Source organism: Bombyx mori, chromosome 28, assembly GCF_030269925.1.
Source record: "Bombyx mori chromosome 28, ASM3026992v2".
Taxonomy (NCBI): domain Eukaryota; kingdom Metazoa; phylum Arthropoda; class Insecta; order Lepidoptera; family Bombycidae; genus Bombyx; species Bombyx mori.
The window spans coordinates 7,819,544-7,829,505 of record NC_085134.1 but is presented as its reverse complement, the minus strand read 5'-3'; positions in this window follow the sequence as shown (position 1 = coordinate 7,829,505).

Sequence of the window (9,962 nt, the reverse complement as noted above, 5' to 3'; positions counted from 1 at the left end):
GGCGGTGCCATGATAAGATTGATTAGTTGCCTATCGTGAATATCATCCAGACTTATTCATCGATTGCTATTTACTGGCTTTAGGGCGTATTGAGCCAGCACGGTACACAATCCGGCTATTTCTGCGAAGATATTATGTTTCGGCTTCAAGTTTGGAATAGCCTTTAGAAAGTGCAACTCACGTTTCGACCTCATACCTCAAAGTGGATGGCGGCATGTTTGGACCACAATGCCTTGTGGTAAGCACTTAACGTCTATATACTGGTGGTAGAGCGTCTTTGTGAGTTCACGTAGGTAAGTACGACCATCCTGAATTTCTCTGTTGAGAAACAGTAATGCGTTTCGGTTTGAAGGGTGGACCAGCCGTCGTTCTCTAAAAGTGAAACTTAGGACTCATGTCTATGAGCTCCGTGAGCACTCATCACCAGGAGTTTTATGAGTTCGTTCTATGCAATAAATAAAATCTGGATGAAATAATGTAATCTAAAAATCGAATATTAGAGAAACGTCAAAATCCGCTGGCTCTGTTTTCAAAATAATTATTTTTACATAATTAAAGTAATTGAATTTTTTTAATTGAAATGTTACACAATTAATGCAATTGAAATATAAAAAATAAAAAAACATATAAAAAAAACCGAGCCAATTACATTAGTTATTCATGATTCCTAATATAAAAAAAAGGTTTTTACCGAATTTCTCCGTAAATTCATATTAGTTTTGTGTTATTTGTTATTTTATTGTAAGCAAAAATTGAATACCTTATAAATATTATGACTTAGACCAAGCCCTTAATATGATCATGTAGTCCAGATGAGGTTCTAAAGAGACTTTACTACGTAATTATTAATTTTATTATTATTCTCCTGAGCTGTTAATTATAGTTTCGTCAAGATAAAAACAATCTTACCATTCTTATGAATCTTACCATCGCACCGCCCGCCACCAGAGTTGAGTCCATCTACGGTGCGTTTCCAGAGATATTTTTTGCCACGTACCATCCGGCTTTGGAATTAGCTCCACGGTGTTTCTCGAGCGCTATGACATATCCTTCTTCAAACGAGGCTTGTGGAGAGTACTTAACGGTAGAGAGGGCTTGGGTCTGCCCCTGGCGTTACTGACGTTCACGAGCGACGGTAACCACTAACCGTTTATTTTTTCCCTAACTAATCGTTGGTAGCCTAGGGGGCTATTCCAAACTCGCGCGAACCGGTAAGTGAGCTCACGGGCTCAACCTGAGAGAATTGCTAACACTAGTACTTAGCAAGAGCAGTCCTTCGCCGAATCTATACCGGATCGGAATCGCGACCCACTGAGAAGATCCGGCGAGAAACTCAGTGGGAACCACTCACCATCAAGTGGGCCGTGTGCTCATTTGCCTTCGAGAGCAATAAAAAAATCTTCCTACTTTTACTGTAAACACCATCTTGCTGCAGTCATCCACCCGTACGATATGACACGCTCACTTCTCATACCTCAGGCGTATTCTTTTTTTTTATTGCTTAGATGGGTGGTCGAGCTCACACCCCACCTAGTGTTAAGCGCCTGGAGCCCATACACATCTACAACGTAAATGCGCCACCCAACATGAGATATAAGTCAAGAATCAACAATCATATCCAACAACCCAGACTCCCGACGAACAAATATTAGGTTTATTAACATGTTTATTATTATTTGCGTTTAAGGATAACAGACTAACCATCCGTTGACACTATGTACTTTAAGATCCACTACGACTAAATCTCCATTTTTTTTTTTTTTAAGACACGTCCATAACCCTGGAAAAGACATTGGGTTATTCAAGAAAAGAGCATATTCTTATCTGAAGGGTAGGCAACGCACTGGCGTAAACGCTGGTGACCGTGGGCGGCGGTGAATCACTTACCATCAGGTGACCCGTCTTGCTCGTTTGCCTCTTAGTTGTTATAAAAAAAAAAAAAAAGACATTTATATTTATCATACAAATACCTTCCCTTGGCGGGATTCGAACCCGCGACCCCCTTGTGTAGTGACCATGTCACTTACCACTACACCAGACGGCCGTTGATTGCATTGGTTTATTTCAGAAAAGCGAGCACATTTGACATTTAAGTTGTCGAAATTCAAGGTACATTAACCATTCGCCTCTCCAAGGATCGTGTGCTGTAAATAATGTAATTCGTAAAACACACGAACGACATTCCTTTGATGTTGTATTCCCATCGAGTTTATTCTGATAACGTTTTGCGTGGATGCATTTCGCTTTAACAATAATTACGAGTCGGCGTTTTATTTTTTATTTTATTTTTTATTTCTTAGGTGAGTGGACGAGCTCACAGCCCACCTGGTGTTAAGTGGTTACTGGAGCTCATAGACACCCACAACGTAAATGCGCCACCCACCTTGAGATATAAGTTCTAAGGTCTCAGTATAGTTACAACGGCTGTCCCACCCTTCAAACCGAAACGCATTACTGCTTCACGGCAGAAATAGGCAGGGCGGTGGTACCCACCCGCGCGGACTCACAAGAAGTCCTACCACCAGTAAATTTTGTTTGGGACACAATTTTTTTCTAATCAGACCGCCCCAAAAGCTGGTTACCGTTTTAAAATCTGTAGCCTTCGAAAAAGTTTGGGCAATTTGGCTTTGAACGGTCTACCATAATAGGGATAGCAATAAGTCACTTGCTGAAGACTCTTTTGAGGCATTTTATGAATAACGTTACGACCCAATGCTTTGAAAATCCTGTTAAGTGTGGCTCCAAGTCGCCTTAGGTACGATCGTATAATGGAGATAAGGGAATAATTTCCACTAGTTCAAGCAAATCCCATGAAGCATACGACGCAAAACTGAAACAATATGTTTGTATAAAAGTTTATTTCAACGTATATTCAAGTCTTAATATGTTCAAACGACAACAGATTTGCATATTCATTTGGATTAGCTTTGTATATTTCAACACTTGTTTCCCTAATAAATTAAATTATACACTTCCTTCTAATATTTTCCAGTAGCATATGATATAAAATATTAATGCGTACAAATTTATCTTAATTTATTACCTTGTTATTGCTTTCATCCACTTTTGCATCCACTTCATCTAATTACCTTAGTCGTGCTTCAAAGAAGATACAAAAGCCAAAAAAGCGAAAAATAAATATTAGGATTGGTTTTACCTTTTGCGTTACAGTCAATTTGAAATTTTATAGACATGAAGAGATAAAGATAGTACTTTACTGCCAAATTACCTTAAATATCAAAATAAAATTAAGACTGGTAAACAGTCAAGAGGCAAATATATTTGTACAATTGCTAAAATTGGTTTGATCATTAAAAGCGGTCTCTGCCAGACACTAAGAATCAGCAAATACGTTCCAATATACTGTTATTGATATCATTCAGAGTGATCTATCAAGAAAATCCAACTAAAGAATAGAAAATAAATTTTAATAAATTTGAATTAAAAGTAGTGTAAGAATAAATGATTTTATTGTAAAAAAAAGCGAGGGGTGCTTTTCAGGATATTATCAAAATAACCCTTCTACTCATATCTGTTCATAAAATATTTATAACTACTGATACCGTGCACCCCAGGGTTTTTTACATTAAAAAAAATTTTCCTTACACTATCAATAATCAAAATTTATTGAAATTTATTTTCAATTTTTTAGTTGGATTTTCTATAAAAGCGTATTTTGTTAGTTTGTTTTAAACTATTATTTATTTTTCATTTTTTACTTGAAGTTAAATTTTTCAATTATTTTTTTACAATTTTTTTTAATATTGTATTGTCATCGGTCCTAAATAAGTATACCAAATTTCAAGTTAATCCGACGTTTTGAAGGGGGTCAAAATCATGTTCAAAGATTCCGTTACACACATTCATACGTCTGAAGCTAATAAAAGCGTATTAAAATTGACATAAATCTTCAAATAACATTATAAATTAATATGTATAAATGTGTTCAGGCCAGTGCCTTCAATTATTTTAGAGCAATACCAAAGATGCTAGCCTTCTAAGGCGCTAAGTATCACAGCTTAATAAGTTAATGTATTTCACCATCATTCACTACCCGCTCTTCAAGCACGCTGTACATCTCCATTAAAATATATCAGAATAATAATATCAAGTGCTGGAGTTTTATTACCCCAAGAAACTCCCTTATGTACCACAAGCCGGTACAAATGTATGCCTACAAAATATTTCTAAAAAAAATGGCCAAAAAAAAGATTAGATATTACATTAACTAAATTAATTTAATTTAATTTAATTTAAATTAATTTAAGCCAGTAGTCTGTGGACCACATACACGCGGAGAGCTTACAATGCCCTACGCGTTCAATATAATAATGCGTTTAGGATGATGTTGTCACTGCCGCGCTTTTGTAGTGCATCCACAATGTTTGCGACATCTCACACCGATGACTTCTTTGCAATAATGCGGAAGAGAAGTGCATCGTTATTGCGTCGAGTTCGTGACAGTGGCAACAGTCTTTTGAGAATCATATCGAGCAAGATCGAGGGACTGCTGATCAATAGCCTTTGCAGTAGGCACTTGGAAGGAGAAAAAAAATAAAATAAAAAATGTAATGGTTTAAAATGTATATATATAATGAGAGTTATGTGTTAGATTTTTTAAGTCACTAACATAGATATAAGTAATTACTACTAACAAAATGTTATGGTTTTAAAAAACAAAACTGAAATAAAGAATTAATAATAATAATAATAATTAACACCCAGCTTCGCCTTTCCAGTGCCTTCCTAATATCACTATAGCACGTTACGACGTTAAAGTAATAGCTGACTGCGACTTCACTATGCACTTAGCATTGCTAACATCCATGACTGACATTAACAACTCCCCGTCAGACGACTCGATAGATAGAAGTTAATTCTGAGAAGCACTGCCTCTTGTCAGGGTTGGCGTTATTTTTTTTTACTTAGATAGATGGACGAGCTCACGGCCCACCTGATGTTAAGTGGTTACTGCAGCCCATGGACATCTACAACGTAAATGCGCCACCCACCTTGAGATATAAGTTCTAAGGTCTCAGGATAGTTACAGCGGCTGCCCCACCCTTCGAACCGAAACGCATCACTGCTTCACGGCAGAAATAGGCAGGGCGGTGGTACCTACCCGCGCGGACGCACAAGAGGTCCTACCACCAGTAAAAAGTAAAATGTATTACACGCAGAAAATGTAAATTAACTCATGTTTATTTGGAAAATGTTTAAAATCATACGTTCAAAGACTTAGACTAACCATTTTCGTGGAACGAAACATTTTCAGCCTTCCCACTCCGATTGATGTGGGAGGAGAGTTTTTTTTATTTTATTTTATTTCTAATACAACTTTCTATACAAGAGAGACAATTTATATGCAAATCCAGTCCTGGGGTGTTTCAAATGTTATAGGAGGTTTTCGGGCCGACTTTCAGTAGCAGAGTTTTAAGTGAAGTTAATTTTGACAGTAAATTCTTATGAGAGCCTCTGTCATCATCATCATCAACAGCCCACAGCCGTCCACTGCTGGACATAGGCCTCTCCCAATCCACACCACTGAGCCCGGTCTACGGCTCTCCTCATCCACTTCTTGCCGGCCAGCGTTCGGAGGTCAACGCACCACCACCACCACGAGAGCCTCTGTAACACCCATAAAATCAGTAATCGGATACTTGAGACAACATAAGAGTTTTCGTTATTTTTTTAATACCTTCTTATATTGTATGTCTTCTTCTTCGTAATTTTCATATTTTTTATTGCTTAGATTGGTGGACAAGCTCACAGTCCACCTGGTGTTAAGTGGTTACTGAAGCCCATAGACATCTACAACATAAATGCGCTAACCATTTTGAGATATAAGTTCTAAAGTCTCAAGTATAGTACAACGGCTGCCCTACCCTTCAAACCGAAACGCATTACTGCTTTACGACAGGTAGGCAGGGGGCTGGTATCTACCCGTGCGGACTTACATTACCTACCACCCGTAAAAAACCATTTTCTCGTTTGATTGGACTTTCTTGTTTTCTGTTTAGTGTCTACTGACGAGCTTAGATATCAATAAAAATGGTTTGGTCAGTAGCTTTTTTTTTTTTAATCCCAATTAACAAAACATAAGAGGAAATTGAATCTAAGCCTTGTGGTATCCGTGATTATGGTCGAATTTCGATCGATCGACGAACACTAAAGTTCATTGATTTACCAAGCAGACCGCAATTAGAAAGAGACAACATAAAATAATTCCGAGACACCGTTTCCGTTTCCGCTGGGTATTAAAATGCGAATTAAGGCTGATCCGAATAAAATCCAGCGAATTTCCCCGGACGGCAATTAAGCGTGACATGCCGGGACATAGACACCCGGGACGACCCACGAGAACGATTTACCAAGGATTCCTAATTGGACCCTTATTCTCTTAAAACGGATGAGTTTATTGTTTTGTCAACCTAACTATCAATTTGTCTCCAAATAATAGGTCTTAAAGTTATCCTTTAGTAGCTGATCATTTATATCAGACGTTTTGAATCTATATATTAATACACGAAGCAAAAACTTTGTATCCCTTTTTACGAAAATTGCGCGGACGGAGGAGTATCAAATTTCCCACACTTATAGAGAATATAGAGGAGGAGTGCACAATGCTAATATTTTTTTTAAATAATGCATAAAAGATACATAAAATCAATAAAGAAAACATTACACACACTACATACCATGTATTTGACTCACACACGCATGCATACTATTTATTATCAAACTTTTGTTCTTGGCGTCTGTTGTCAAATTGAGAATTAAATATTGTTTGTTTTTGTTAATATTTTTTATAGTGTAGTCTTGGCGAAATTTGTGATTATAGAAGAATAAAATACAATCATAATAGTGTACAAACTTACAATTCCAATTAATTATAGTCGAATTTCGACTACTGCGGGACCTCTAGTTCTATTTAATTGGTTGAATGAGATTCCGGCCCATACAAGGTAAAGTGGTTACCGGAATTCACAAACACCATTATTTAAATATTCCGTTCACCGTCCTCGTCGAACCCGTCGCTTGCGACGAAGGGCTCGACGAGCGAATTAACCCATAGACACAGCCCACTGAGTTTCTCGCCGGATCTTCTCAGTGGGTCGCGTTTCCGATCCGGTGGTAGATTCTGCGAAGCACGCCTCTTGCTAGGGTCAGTGTTAGCAACACTCCGGTTTGAGCCCCGTGAGCTCATCTACTCGTTACGTGAAGTACGTTAGGGTGAAACTGAAATAGCCTCTCAAGGCTATCAGCATAGGTTGGAAAAAAAAACTTAAATAAGGCCAAACACATTGAAATACCAATACCAAAGCATCGAACTGCTGATGGTAATACCAAATAAAACGCACCATTAATTACAAAGATAAATGTCGCTTATTAATCGAAAAGTCGCTTAAACTAAATAGCCTTTCATCATTCGATGTGTTTCCAGAGATCATATGATATCATATTTCACTGGTGGTAGGACCTCTTGTGAGTCCGGACGGGTAGGTACCACCGCCCCGCCTACTTCTGCCGTGAAGCAGTAATGCGTTTCGGTTTGAAGGGTGGGGCAACCTTTGTAACTATACTGAGACCTTAGAACTTATATCTCAAGGTGGGTGGCGCATTTACGTTGTAGATGTCTATGGGCTTCAGTAACCACTTAACATCAGGTGGGCTGTGAGCTCGTCCACGCAACTAAGCATTAAAAAAAATATGACTACATGCCCCTCTGTTTGTGTGTGTGTGTGAATGTACATAATAATGTCTTCCCGATCCGGGAGACTTAAAGTATTCACATTATCTGCTCTTGTAAAAGAACCTGTAATTACAGCCGGTTGGGAAGCAAAAGTTTTAAGCTTGTATTTAAGTTTGAGATATACTGAGAGCATATTTCTGAATAGTGGTGGGGTGTCTTGTTAGTCCGAGGTGGTATCATGATTAAGCCTATTTTTGCTGTGAAGCAGTAATGCGTTTCGGTTTGAAGGGTGGGCAGCCGTTGTAACTATATTATACTGAGACCTTAGAACTCATGTCTCGAGGTGGATGGCGACTATTACGTTGTTGCTGTCCACGGGCTTAACCATTTGTTAATATCAGGTGGTCAGTGAGCACGTCCACCCTCCTTCTCCTACTTCAATCGATTGCTCATTGCTGAGCATTGTGATGCCCCCGCCTGTGAGTTTTCTCTGTGATTTGTAGCCATGTGTTGGTTGTTATGTTGGTCAGTGGTACAGTGCGTCGTAGTAAAGAAGTTAATGTAAGCAATAATAAAAATAAGCAATTACAGGAATACACAAATTACGGGAATATCGGTTAAAAAACTTTTCATCATTCGATGGGCCTCTGGAAGTAACGTTTAAATCAGATTATAAAATATTATATCTTCATTGGCTACTCAAGATCTGTCATGAAGAAATTAATTTTTATATTTGTCATTTTTGGGTTTTATATTTGAAATAATAATAAAAAAACCAATCCCTTTTCGGTTTTGTAGCTACAATATGAAAATAAATTGTACTGACATTGAAGAATGGTACGAGTCTGAACGGCAGTTTTATTGTAATAGAAACTTTAAAATCTAATCCTCCCAAGGTCGCTTTCACATTGTCATGTCTATGATTTGGGCCTTACGCGCTGAGAAACTATAACAATACGAATAATGTTTCCGATGTAAACCGATTAATTTTATACACTAATTAGCTGTACCCGTCCGCTTCGCTGGGCATTTAAAATTAACATTATTATTTCTCACCCCCACAAAGATTCTCATCATTAGCGCCCCGCAACTGGTGTGGGGAGTCCAACACTCCTATAAATATTAGCCTATCCATTAACTACATGTATTTTCTATATGGATACCAAGTTTCAAGTCAATCGTATGCACGGTTCAGTAGTTATTACGGAACATCCGTAAAACCACTGTAAAATATATTAGTACTAGCTGACCCGGCAAACGTTGTCTTGCCATATATAAAATTTCTAGAGAATTTCTAGTGTAGAAAAAAAATTACTAACTTATTGGAAGTGTATAAGGATGTGGAATATGAGTGAAAAAGGCCTGGAGCGCTGTGAACGATGAGGGAATGTTGTTTAAAAATAACAAAACACCGAACATTAATTGTTTTAATTTATTAAAAGTAATAATTATATATATATAATTAATTCATTACATAATATTAATCTCTTAATGCTGCAGCGTGAACAATATTTTTTGTTAGCCCGTCTTTAGCTAATACAAACAAACTTGATGGTTTACCCACTCGAGAGCATACAACGTATAATTGTCCGTGTGAAAAACATGGTGTGCTCAAATCTAAGCCACAAACAGACATTGTTTGGCCTTGGGATTTATTAATAGTCATTGCAAATGGCAATCTAATCGGAAATTGAATACGCTTAAATTGAATTGACACATCTGTGGGTATAATAGGTATTCGTGCTATCAATATATTTTCACCTCGAAACTTGCCATTTAAAATGGTGCCTTCGATAACTTTTTTCATTAATTTTTAATAACTAATCGCGTACCGTTGCATAGCCGTGGCGGGTTCAAATTACGAAGCAAAATAATTGGAGATCCAACCTTCAATTGTAAGTTATGTGGTGGCATGCCTGGAAAATCCAGTGAGTTCAAAAACTCTGTTGGAAAATTTACAGCTTCAGTGTCATCGCAAACTGTATCAATAGATTTATATGATACCAAGTCCCCTGGCAATAACTGTTGTATCTTCAGATTTAAAATGTCAACATCCACATCTTTTGCAGCTAACATTGCTCTTTCTGCAAACCACTCGAGATTTATATAATTCGTGTGTACATCGGGAAATATTTGTTCAATGAGAGCATTTTGCGAATCAATGATAGTGCAGAAATCATTCGCTAATTTTATGTATCCAGTTTCAGCTATAGTGACTTTTCCATCGCCGATATCTAAGAGTTGTTTTGAGAATGTTTCAGCGGATGGA